General features: G+C 45.0%; 1 long non-coding RNA gene across 1 annotated transcript in view; it reads left to right on the top strand.

Moving 5' to 3' along the window:
* Positions 1–58: 58 nt before the first annotated feature.
* The window catches only part of LOC103594677, a 10,881-nt gene continuing 841 nt past the window's right edge, over positions 59–10,098 (top strand). The window contains exons 1-2 of the long non-coding RNA XR_550874.1: positions 59–156; positions 2,357–2,486. This is a non-coding gene — a long non-coding RNA (uncharacterized LOC103594677). The remainder of the gene's footprint in view (positions 157–2,356; positions 2,487–10,098) is intronic.

Below are 10,098 nucleotides of genomic sequence, written 5' to 3'. Positions count from 1 at the left end.
GGAGGCGGCGGCGGCGGGTACCCCTGTGATGGCCCGCGCAGCTCGGGGCCATCTCCCGCCGAGGGGGCGGGCAGGGGTCGGAGGGACGCCCACTCGACGGTTCGCCTTCCTCCCCCGCAACCCCGGGGCAGAGCCGACCAAGCTTCGGACCTCCAGGTAGTTTTTTATGTCCCTCCCCCAACCCCTCGCCTCGAATCTTCCAGCCCCAAAACTGTGGATATGGTTCAAATGTCGATATACGCACACGAGGTTTATAAAACGCCAAAGCAGAGAGAGACTTCCCGAGCTGTAGGAGTAATGAGAATCAGATGGTTAGGACCAGAAAAATAAAAAAATAAATACTCAACTGCCCTCCTGGGATTTCGTTCATTCAGTCATTTAATGAGTATTTTTTACTAAGTGCTGGTCACCAGTGCAGGCCCCGTACAGCAAGAACAAGACAGAGACGGTTCCTACCCCCAGGGGGCTTAGATCTCAAAAGTGAATGATTGAATGAACAGGATTATATCACATCTGTAAGCACTATGATAAAAGAGGGTCATATTCTACAACAGCGGCTTTCTCTAGGGAGACCTTTCAGAGGAGGCGACCTCTGACCTGAGACCTGAAGGGTGAAAAGGCAGCTGTCCTGTGAAGAACTGGGTTGCGGGGTCCAGGCATTATTATCAGGAAGCAGCCTGGAAGTGGGGGCAGGAAGCAGCCTGGAAGTGGGGGCAGCAACCGCGCCCATCCCAGAGACCAACTGAAGAGCATCCTCAGGGCGAGATTTCACCCCTGAGGACAAGTCTTGGAGCGTGGCATTAGGATAAGAGGCTTGGGTCTTTTGGGTCTAGCTGTATGACTAGGCAGGTCCCTTTCCCTCTCTGGGCCTCACAGCTTCCTATCTGGAAAACTAGAACACTGAACTAGGTTCTATGGTTCTCAGTCTGGATACAAGTTACAATTTTCAGGGAGAGTATCAAAAACACCAACCCACCTGACCCCACCTCAGGCCAAGGGAATCAGAATCTCTGGTAATGCACTGGCATTTCTGTAAAGCTTTCTGGGTGAATTTAGTATGCAGTCAGGATTAAGAGCCACTAGCCTAGATGGTCTCTAAAGTTTGAGTTTAAAGTGCAGTGAAAGCTATTTGGATTCAAGGTATAATTATTCAGATTCATTGAGTGCTTAGCATCTACCATATAGTACCCTAAGTATGCTACATAAGTATTTTATTTCATTTAAATTACAAAGAAAAACCCTACCAAATAAGATAGGTATTGTTATTATTCCCATTTTACAGATAAGAAAACTGAGGTACAGAGATGATGTGACATTTGGTCAAGGGCACACAGCTAATAGGTGGTCTTGCCTGTATCCTCTAAGCTGGAGTTCTTTTCCAGTGACAAGGAGCAAACTTCTACCTAATTAGGTTGTTCGTCACACAGAGTAGCTACTAAGAGAAAAGCATAGGGGGCTAGAAACCTGGGCTGCTCATACATCTTGGATGGAAGCAGGGGACTGGCCTGGATGCCCAGAATGGAGGTCCCAATGATAGAGCGTAACCCTAAGAAACCAGCTTTTTATGTTTCCCAGCTCTGATCTTCTTGGTCTTTTTCAGGGATGATTCCCATAAATCGTCAGGTTTTGCCTTAGCCAGACAGAGGAACCATTTGGCCAGGCCAAGAGGAGAAAGAACTTCCTGCATCCCCCAGTAATGGTCAGGGTAGATAGAATACACTGACCCACCCTCCACACTCTCCCATATGGGGCCACCCTACCCTTTTCACCTTTTGACCACCTTCCCATTTGTGCAGCTCCCTGAGGCAGAACCCAGAGGAGGGCACAGTGTAAGTGGGGGCTGGGCCAGGCTCCCTAGGGAGTAAATGATCTGTTAGAGCAAAGATTAAAAGAAAAGGAAGATAGTCCATTCTTACAGTGGAAGAGAACTGTCTGAATCGGCCCAGAAAAATACCTGCGATATACAAGGTACAGAATAGGATCTTCTCACTGATATTTATGTAAATACCCCCCCACCACACACACACACACCCATCAGAACCATCTGGAAGGACAGTCTCCAAACTGTTAATAGTGATGACTGGACAGATGTGTGGGGGAGGGGACTGCAAAGGTGGGGGGTTGCATTCGTGGTATAATTTCCATATTCCACATTATTTAAATTATTGACAATTATGTATGAATTTTTTAAAGATAATGATAGTTCTACTCACAAATAATACAAATAAATATTAAAAGTAGAGGCATAAAAACTTACCCTGGGCCCTGGCAATTCTATCTAGGGTAGACATCTGGTGGGTAATGCCATCTTTTCAGATTTTTCCAGCTGATGTCAGTGGTCCCATCTTTTCCACAGATGTGTTCTCAGCCTCCCCTTCCCGTAGCAGTCTCTTACCTGGTGAGCTGGCTCCCCTCTAGTCATGGAGTGTCCCCTGAAAACTCTGGGTCACAGAGGATGGATTTGAGATCTGCTGGCTCCAAGTGATGTAAGAGATGACAAAGCTCACGTGAGAGGGAAAAACTGCCAAAGGTGCCCCTTGGTGGTGCTGCTGGTGATGGAGGTGGGTGACAGAAGTAGCAATGGTGTTTGGAGGCTCCGACTTCCCTTTGAATCTATGTGTTGTCCTTCTGGAAGCTGAGAAATGGAATCTGACAGTTCAAACCCTGAAGAGAAACAATAGTGCTTTGTCGTCCGATCCTTATTGCAGAAATCTAAAAAGCCAAGGGCAGGGGTCTGCTTATAACATTATGTACAGAAATGTACCCTCCAATTAGGACCCAATAACTCAGCAAATACATGATCCCAGTGACCGGCAGAAGGTGAAATGTCATGCTCTAGGGAGGAATTGTTTGGCCATTCTATACTTCCTCTTATTTATGTTTTCTTAGATCTTGTAGTTTATAAACGGCATAATGTCAGGGTTAAGCACATGAGCTAAGAAGATAGGAGGGCTGGCCGGTTAGCTCTGTCGCTTTGAGCGTGCTGCTGATAACATCAAGGTCCAGGGTTCCATTCCCGGACTGGCCAGCGGCTAAAAAAAACAAAAAACAAAACAGAGAGCCTAGGTGGGATTCCACCACTTCTCTAAGCCTCAGTTTCCTGTTTTCTAAAATAGTAATAATAATAGTACTTACCTTATATGTTGGTGGCGAGGATTAAATGAGCTAACACAGGAGAAATCCTTAGCCCTGTACCTGGCACATGCAGTAAGAGGTAATTGTAGTTTGGTAACTAACAATAACAAGATCTGAGGTGGTTACATATGAGAATAGGAAGGTGTCTGAGCTAAGTGGCTCATTGATGTCACACACCTACTAGCTTACACATCTTGAACATAAATCTTAATATTGACCTCCGGAATTAGAGGTCTTCCATAAGACCTATGTCCACGAAAATCCTACATGGTTGAGCTATTACTTCATTAAAAAATTATCACCTTTGGGGCTGGCCCATGGCTCACTCGGGAGAGTGCGGTGCTGATAACACCAAGGCCACGGGTTCGGATCCCATATAGGGATGGCCGGTTAGCTCAATGGCTGAGTGTGGTGCTGACAACACCAAGTCAAGGGTTAAGATCCCTTTACCGGTCATCTTTAAAAAAAAAAAAAAAAAAAATTATTACCTTCATCTAAAATCATTCAATAAAGCCCTACTTACACATGCTCTTGTGCTGTTAAGGGACGCCCCAACCCCTACTGACCTTAACAGTGCTATCCACTGTACAAGCAGATTGAGACAGATGAAATTCCTTCTTTCCATTCATCCAGGACCTGGCCTTTTGAATGGTCCCCAAACCCTTCAAAATAGCAATCCTTTCTTCCTTCCTTTCTTTCTTTTTTTTTGGTAAACTTCTGCTCCCCCCTTCTTCAATCTAGTTAGGAGAAAGAAAGTTTCTGGGGATAGGTTTAAACTGATGGGCCATTAACAACATAACAAAGCAAAGGAATTTTACAGGTCACCAGCCAACAACTTTAGAGTAGTATTTAAAATTCACTTGCTTAGGGGGAGGGAAAGAGGTTGGTCAGGAGAGGGTGGGGAAGGACTTCTCCTAGCTGATGGGGAACTGGAAAACACCCTTTTTTATGGCCAGCAAAACCAGTAAACATCATGACATGCGGCTTGATTTGTGAGCAGATCTTTTATCATTGTACTTGAAATGCACATTTTGGAAAGAAAACTTCTGTCTGTGGAAACCATAAATAAAAGTTTCTCTTTGGCTTCAGAGTTAGGGACACCTGGATCCTTGCTGTGGCTTCAGCTGTGATTTGCTAAAATATAACATACCCATAAATTTCTTCTGAGCCCACTGAACACATGCACGAATACACACACACACACACACACTCTCTCTCTCTCTCTCTCTCTCTCTCTCCAGCTGTGGCAAAATTTGGCAGGAGAGCAGCTTTGGTCATACTGATCTCTCTCTCTCTCTCTCTCTCTCTCTCCAGCTGTGGCAAAATTTGGCAGGAGAGCAGCTTTGGTCATACTGAGTTTTCCCTACCCCATGTTTGCATTTTTAAAATTTATTTGCAGGCAGTTTGGAAGTCTCTGAGAAAGTCAGCTTCAGTATTTAAGTGGTAAGTAGAGCTGTTGTAGTAGAAATGTTCTTAGAGGTATCACCTTTGCTGCTGAAGAAAGAATGACCAGCAGAGTCTTGCAGAAACTCAGGAGCTGGGCCTTGACATCTCCCTCACCTCTCTCCTCCTCCCCCAGCTTGTTGCTCCAGGAACTTCCATAGCCCTACAGCCACCTTGATAGGCCTTAAAATTCCTCTAACCTCTTGACCCCAGTATCTTCTGGGGGCTCTGCCAAATTATACGAGCATGCTTAAGTAGTAGTTACACACATTTTTAGGTTTTTCTAGTACAGTGGCTTTCAGACTTCTTACAAAGCAGTAGAACCCTTTTCAAAGGAATGCATAATATGAAAATCAGATTAAAAATACTTATTTCTAGATGAAGCCAATCACAATGTTGCTTGAAAGGGCCCCTAGGATTCAAAACTGGGGGGGGGGATGTCACTATTTTATTTTACATTTTTTGTTTTTTTGACCGGTAAGGGGATCGCAACCCTTGGCTTTGTGTTGTCCGCACCACGCTCAGCCAGTGAGCTCACCAGCCATCCTTATATAGGATCCGAACCCACGGCATCAGTGCTATCAGCACCGCACCCTCCTGAGTGAGCCACGGGGCTGGCCCAAAATGTCACTATTTTAGAATATTATTCTATTATTACTTGAAGTAATTTTGGCATTATATTGAAGTCCAAACTCCTTAACATGCCCTTACAACCCTTTTTGATCCAGCCCCTGCCTACCTGAGCTCATGCAGTTATTCTCATATTGTCTGCTCTCTTGATTTACTCCTTGGTTTTGTTGTTGCAAGTCCTCCACTAGCTTTCTGGAAACAGATACATTGGAGGTCAATTTTTTCAGACCTTGCATATCTGAAAATGTCTTTAATTCTTTTTTTCACATTATGATTAATAGTTTTGCTAGGTATAAAATTCTAGATTGTGGCTGACTGGTTTGTTCAGTTGGTTAGAGCATGGTGCTGATACTAGACAGGCGCTTTAACCAACTAAGCCACAGCGCCGCCCCGAGCATGGTGCTGATAATATCTAGGTCCGGGGTTCAATCCCTGTACTGGCCAGCTGCAAAAAAAAAAAATCTAGATTGTAAATTATTCTCTGACTTCACTTCTTCTTCCAGCAAGCCTAGGCCTCTCCAGCATCCAGGTCTTTTAGAAGTTTGATGGAGTTTGGATGTGTGGTCCCCTCCAAAACTCATGTGGAAATTTGATCCCCAATGTGGCACTGTTGGAAACTGATTGAGCCATGGGGGTGGATCCCTCATGGATGAATTAATGCTCTCCCTCAGGGAGGGGGGAGTAATGAGTGAGTTCTCCCTCATTAGTTCCCGTGAGAGCTTGTTGTTCAAAAGACCCTGGCACTTTCTCTCTCTCTTGCTTCCTCTCACCATGTGATCTGCTCGTACCTGCCAGCTGCCTGCCACTTTCCGCCATGAGTAGAAGCAACCTGAGGCCTGTGCCAGATATAGCTGACCCAGAATTGTAAGCCAAATAAACCTCTGTTATTATAAATTATCCAGTCTCAGGTATTTCTGTTATAGCAACACAAAACAGACTAAAACAAAGTTCCTTCTGCATGGAACACATATCTCCATTTCCACCCCCACCCCTATGTAGCTAACACTTTATTATTCTCATCAGAGAAACTTCCCTGCCCAGCCACCTGCCCCTCCAAGGCTGGAAGATACCTCCTAGGTAGGTCATACAGAGTGGCTCCTAGGAGCTCCCACAACCCCTGGTGCTTACCCTCTTGATATACTCATTACACCATATTATCACTACCTGTTTACTTGTCTGTGTCCTCTGCTAGATTGTGAGCATGAGGGCTGGGAATACACAGCCATAGTGACACTCAAATATTTGTAGAACAAAGGAATAAATGAATATTTGTGATTATATTGTTTATTAAAAGATACAATCTATAATAAAATGTTTGACAAATGCCCTTACCAGTTGGTGCATGTTCCAGATTCGGAAGCAGAGAACAGGACTACTCTGGGGAAAGAAATGTCACCTTGATCCTAGGAGTAGAAAAACTCATATTTTTTGTTCAATATTTGTCTTCTGTGAAGACAGGGACCAGGTCTGCTCTGCTCACTGCTGTGTTCCCAACACCCAGATTGTAATGACAGCTTTATAAACAGCTGTTAAATGAATTAACTGGTCCAGACAAAGTAAGTCCTTTGCATTATATTACCAAGAAAACTAACAGAGAAAGTCCCTGAGAAAGTCCCTAAGCTGTCTTTAGCATCTTGGGAAGAATGGAGGTTTGGAATGAAAACCCAGTTCATCATCTCTTCCCACCCCACTCCACCTCCAACAGCCAAGCAGAACCCTCTCCCAATTCCCTGTCCCAGACATAGGCATTCTCCTTTGGACACATGGATTTGAAGCTCTGGAATTATATGGCCCTGACCCTGTCCTTGATGGTCTGTCTCTTTCCATTCACCAAGTCCTGTTGCCTCCTCTCCCTTCATAGCAGCTTTCACACTGACCCTTTTGCATTCCTCTTGCTGGTACCTCCACCGAGGCCTTCATCACCCCAAACCTGGGATTTCACACCACTCACTCCTTCACTCCAAGTCACCAGACACCTCTGTTGGATTAGTCTCTCCAAAGCACCACTTTTCATATCTTTTCTTCACTGCCCAAAACACCTTCCGAGGCTCCTAATTTCCTTTCACATTAAAGTCACAACTCCTCTGCCAGTTTTCAACTTCAGAATTACTTTAATGCTCTCTGTTTTTCCTCCCTACACATACCAGCTTGCTTAGTGCATATACACAACTCTCACTCTGATTAGGCAAGAAGCTTCAATATCTCAGAAACAACAGAGCAGACTTATGCATGCCTTGTGCATTTTCTTCTCTGGAATGTTCTCTTACCCCTCTCTTAATCTTTCCAGACCTGGTCTAAATCTTTCCTCCTCCAAAAGACCTTTATTGACAATTTCAAGCCTTGCCAATCTCCTCAACTTTAAAATCCAGATAGTGCTTATTGGGCCAGCCCATGGCTCACTTGGGAGAGTGTGGTGCTGATAACACCAAGGCCACGGGTTCGGATCCCATATAGGGATGGCCGGTTAGCTGACTGGCTGAGCGTGGTGCTGACAACACCAAGTCAAGGGTTAAGATCCCCTTACTGGTCATTTAAAAAAAAAAAAAATACAAATAGTGCTTATCATCTCTGCAGCCCAATTAAATCCAGATGGGTAGCTTATTCAAGACACTATCCAGTCTACATAGTTTAGTGTGGTCCTCCCCCAACTAGTCTGGGTGCTCCTTGATGGCAAAGATGTGTGGATGTCCTATTCTTGCACCTGAGGACACTTCAGAATCCAACACATGTTAGCATTCAATAGGTGGTAAGAAAGCTGCCTCCAAAAACCAACATATCTGGGTTAAATCCCAACCCTACCAATTACTAACTGTGTATATTTGGGCAAGTAATTTAAATCCTCTAAGCCTCAGTGTCCTCATCTTATATTGGGATAATAATAGTGCTACCTCATAGGGTTGTTGTGAACATTAAATGAGATAATACTAGGTAAAACAATTTGCACATTCTTCGATACAGTTAATACTCAGTGTATGTTAGCTATCGCTATAATAGATCCCTGTTCTTGGAGTTGAACTTTGGCCTTGACTTTGTTTTATTCTTTCTGTCACTGAGTCAGCCTTGCAAATAGTGATTTCCTGCCTCCCTGCCTCTGTGTCCACTCTTGGCTGGTCAAAGCATACTTCTGCAAGCAGTGGCTAGGGGCAAATTCCATCATGCAAGGTCATCTTGGGACCCACTTCATCATTCCTTCTGTCCTCAGCGTTCCTGGATAGAGTGCTGAATTGTTTTGGTGCCTTTAGTTTGTGACCCTCCCTAAGTCTGTCTTTCTTCCGTTTTATCATTATCATTGGATTATAAAAGCAATACATGCTGATCATTAAAAAACAATAAGTACAGAAGAGTGTAAAATGAGGAGCAGAAGTCTCGCTCTCCACTCAAACTCCATCCCTGCTCTTTAGAAGTAACCAGTTAGTAGTTTCTTGTTTCTGTTTCCAGAAATCATCCATGGCTATAGAAGCATATCCACACATGCACTGTTCTATGTATCTTGCTTTATCCTCTTAACAATAAGTCTTAAGCACCTTTCTACATCCACACCTAATAGATCCATCACAAACTGTTTAATAGCGACATAGATTTCCTTTGTAGAGATCAGCCATCGTTGATTTCATCTGTCCCCTGCAGATGCGCATTTAGGTTGCTACTACTAAAACACTGTGGTGAGCATCCTTGTATATATCTCTGTGGACTTCTTAAGTCTTTAAGGCTTCTGATTGCCAGATTAGACCAGACCGGAGACAATTCTTCAAACTTGGTTCCACCTCCCCAGTTCTCTAACTATACACAGTGCTCAGTCCAGGGACTGACTGACTCACTGGTCAGCAGCATGGCCACCTTCCTCCTCACCTCAAAATAGCAGAAACAGGTCGGTGGACAGTTTCCTCACGATCCTGCCCAATAGGAGCACAACCATGCTTCTCCCTTCTCTGAACCACGGGGGAAGTCCTAGGCACTAGAGAATAGAATTTCAGAAACTGGTTGTATTCTCAGGTAGCCCCGCGGAAGCCCCAGAGAAGGAAGGAAACACGCTTTTGGTTCATGAGACACACTCCTAGCTGTTTTCCGTGGGACAGGGAGGGATGGAAGCATGACGACAAGGACGGTAGCTGAGACAGGCTTCAGGTGGTGACTGGGAGGAGGGGAACACAGGCCCCTCATCAGCAGTGACGCGGCACTATTGTCCCAGCCCACATCCGTCCCCTACACTGTGTCCTTTCTCAGGCCAAGAACAGGATGGGATGGCAGGAACTGGGAGTGGAACAGCTCAGCCTGACTCATCCATGACCCCAGGCCAGACACTTACTGTACCCTGGGAGAAGCTTCAGGGCCCTGGGTGAAGCTAGAGCTGGAAAAAGGTGTCCCTGGGCTGTGTCCAAGTTGCTTACTGATCACTCTGTGGCCGGCAGTGAGTTACCAAACCATCCTAAGCTTCAGTTAACCCATTCCCCTATCAGTAAAAAAGCCACACTGACAGTCCCTGTCTTACACTGTCCTTGAGAGCAGGATGTACACCAAGTGCTTAACACAGGACACGCATTACATAAACAGTCAATAAATATTTGATATTTGCTTCACTGATGTCTCGCTCTGGCCTAACAAAGCACCCAACTCAGAGTAGGTGCTTAATTAGAAAAAAATGTTTTAAATAAATGAATGAATGAAAAACCTCTTCCTTTCAGGAGAGAGGGGGGTGACAGGAAAATTGCAAAATGGCCCTTAAGGCCTCTCCAACCTCATATGTCACCCCATTCCCTTTATGGCTGTGGCAGCTTAGTGACAATGAGGTTTGGTTTGTTTTTCACCAAGTTCTTTCTTCTTTTCCCCTCCTCCTCCTTCTCCCCGCCACACCACTCTCCCCCCCCCCCCCCCCCCCCCCCCCCCCCCCGC

Source organism: Galeopterus variegatus, unplaced genomic scaffold (assembly GCF_000696425.1).
Source record: "Galeopterus variegatus unplaced genomic scaffold, G_variegatus-3.0.2 Scaffold1600, whole genome shotgun sequence".
Taxonomy (NCBI): domain Eukaryota; kingdom Metazoa; phylum Chordata; class Mammalia; order Dermoptera; family Cynocephalidae; genus Galeopterus; species Galeopterus variegatus.
Note: the sequence above shows the minus strand (reverse complement) of the source record. Positions and strands in the feature narration are given on the sequence as shown.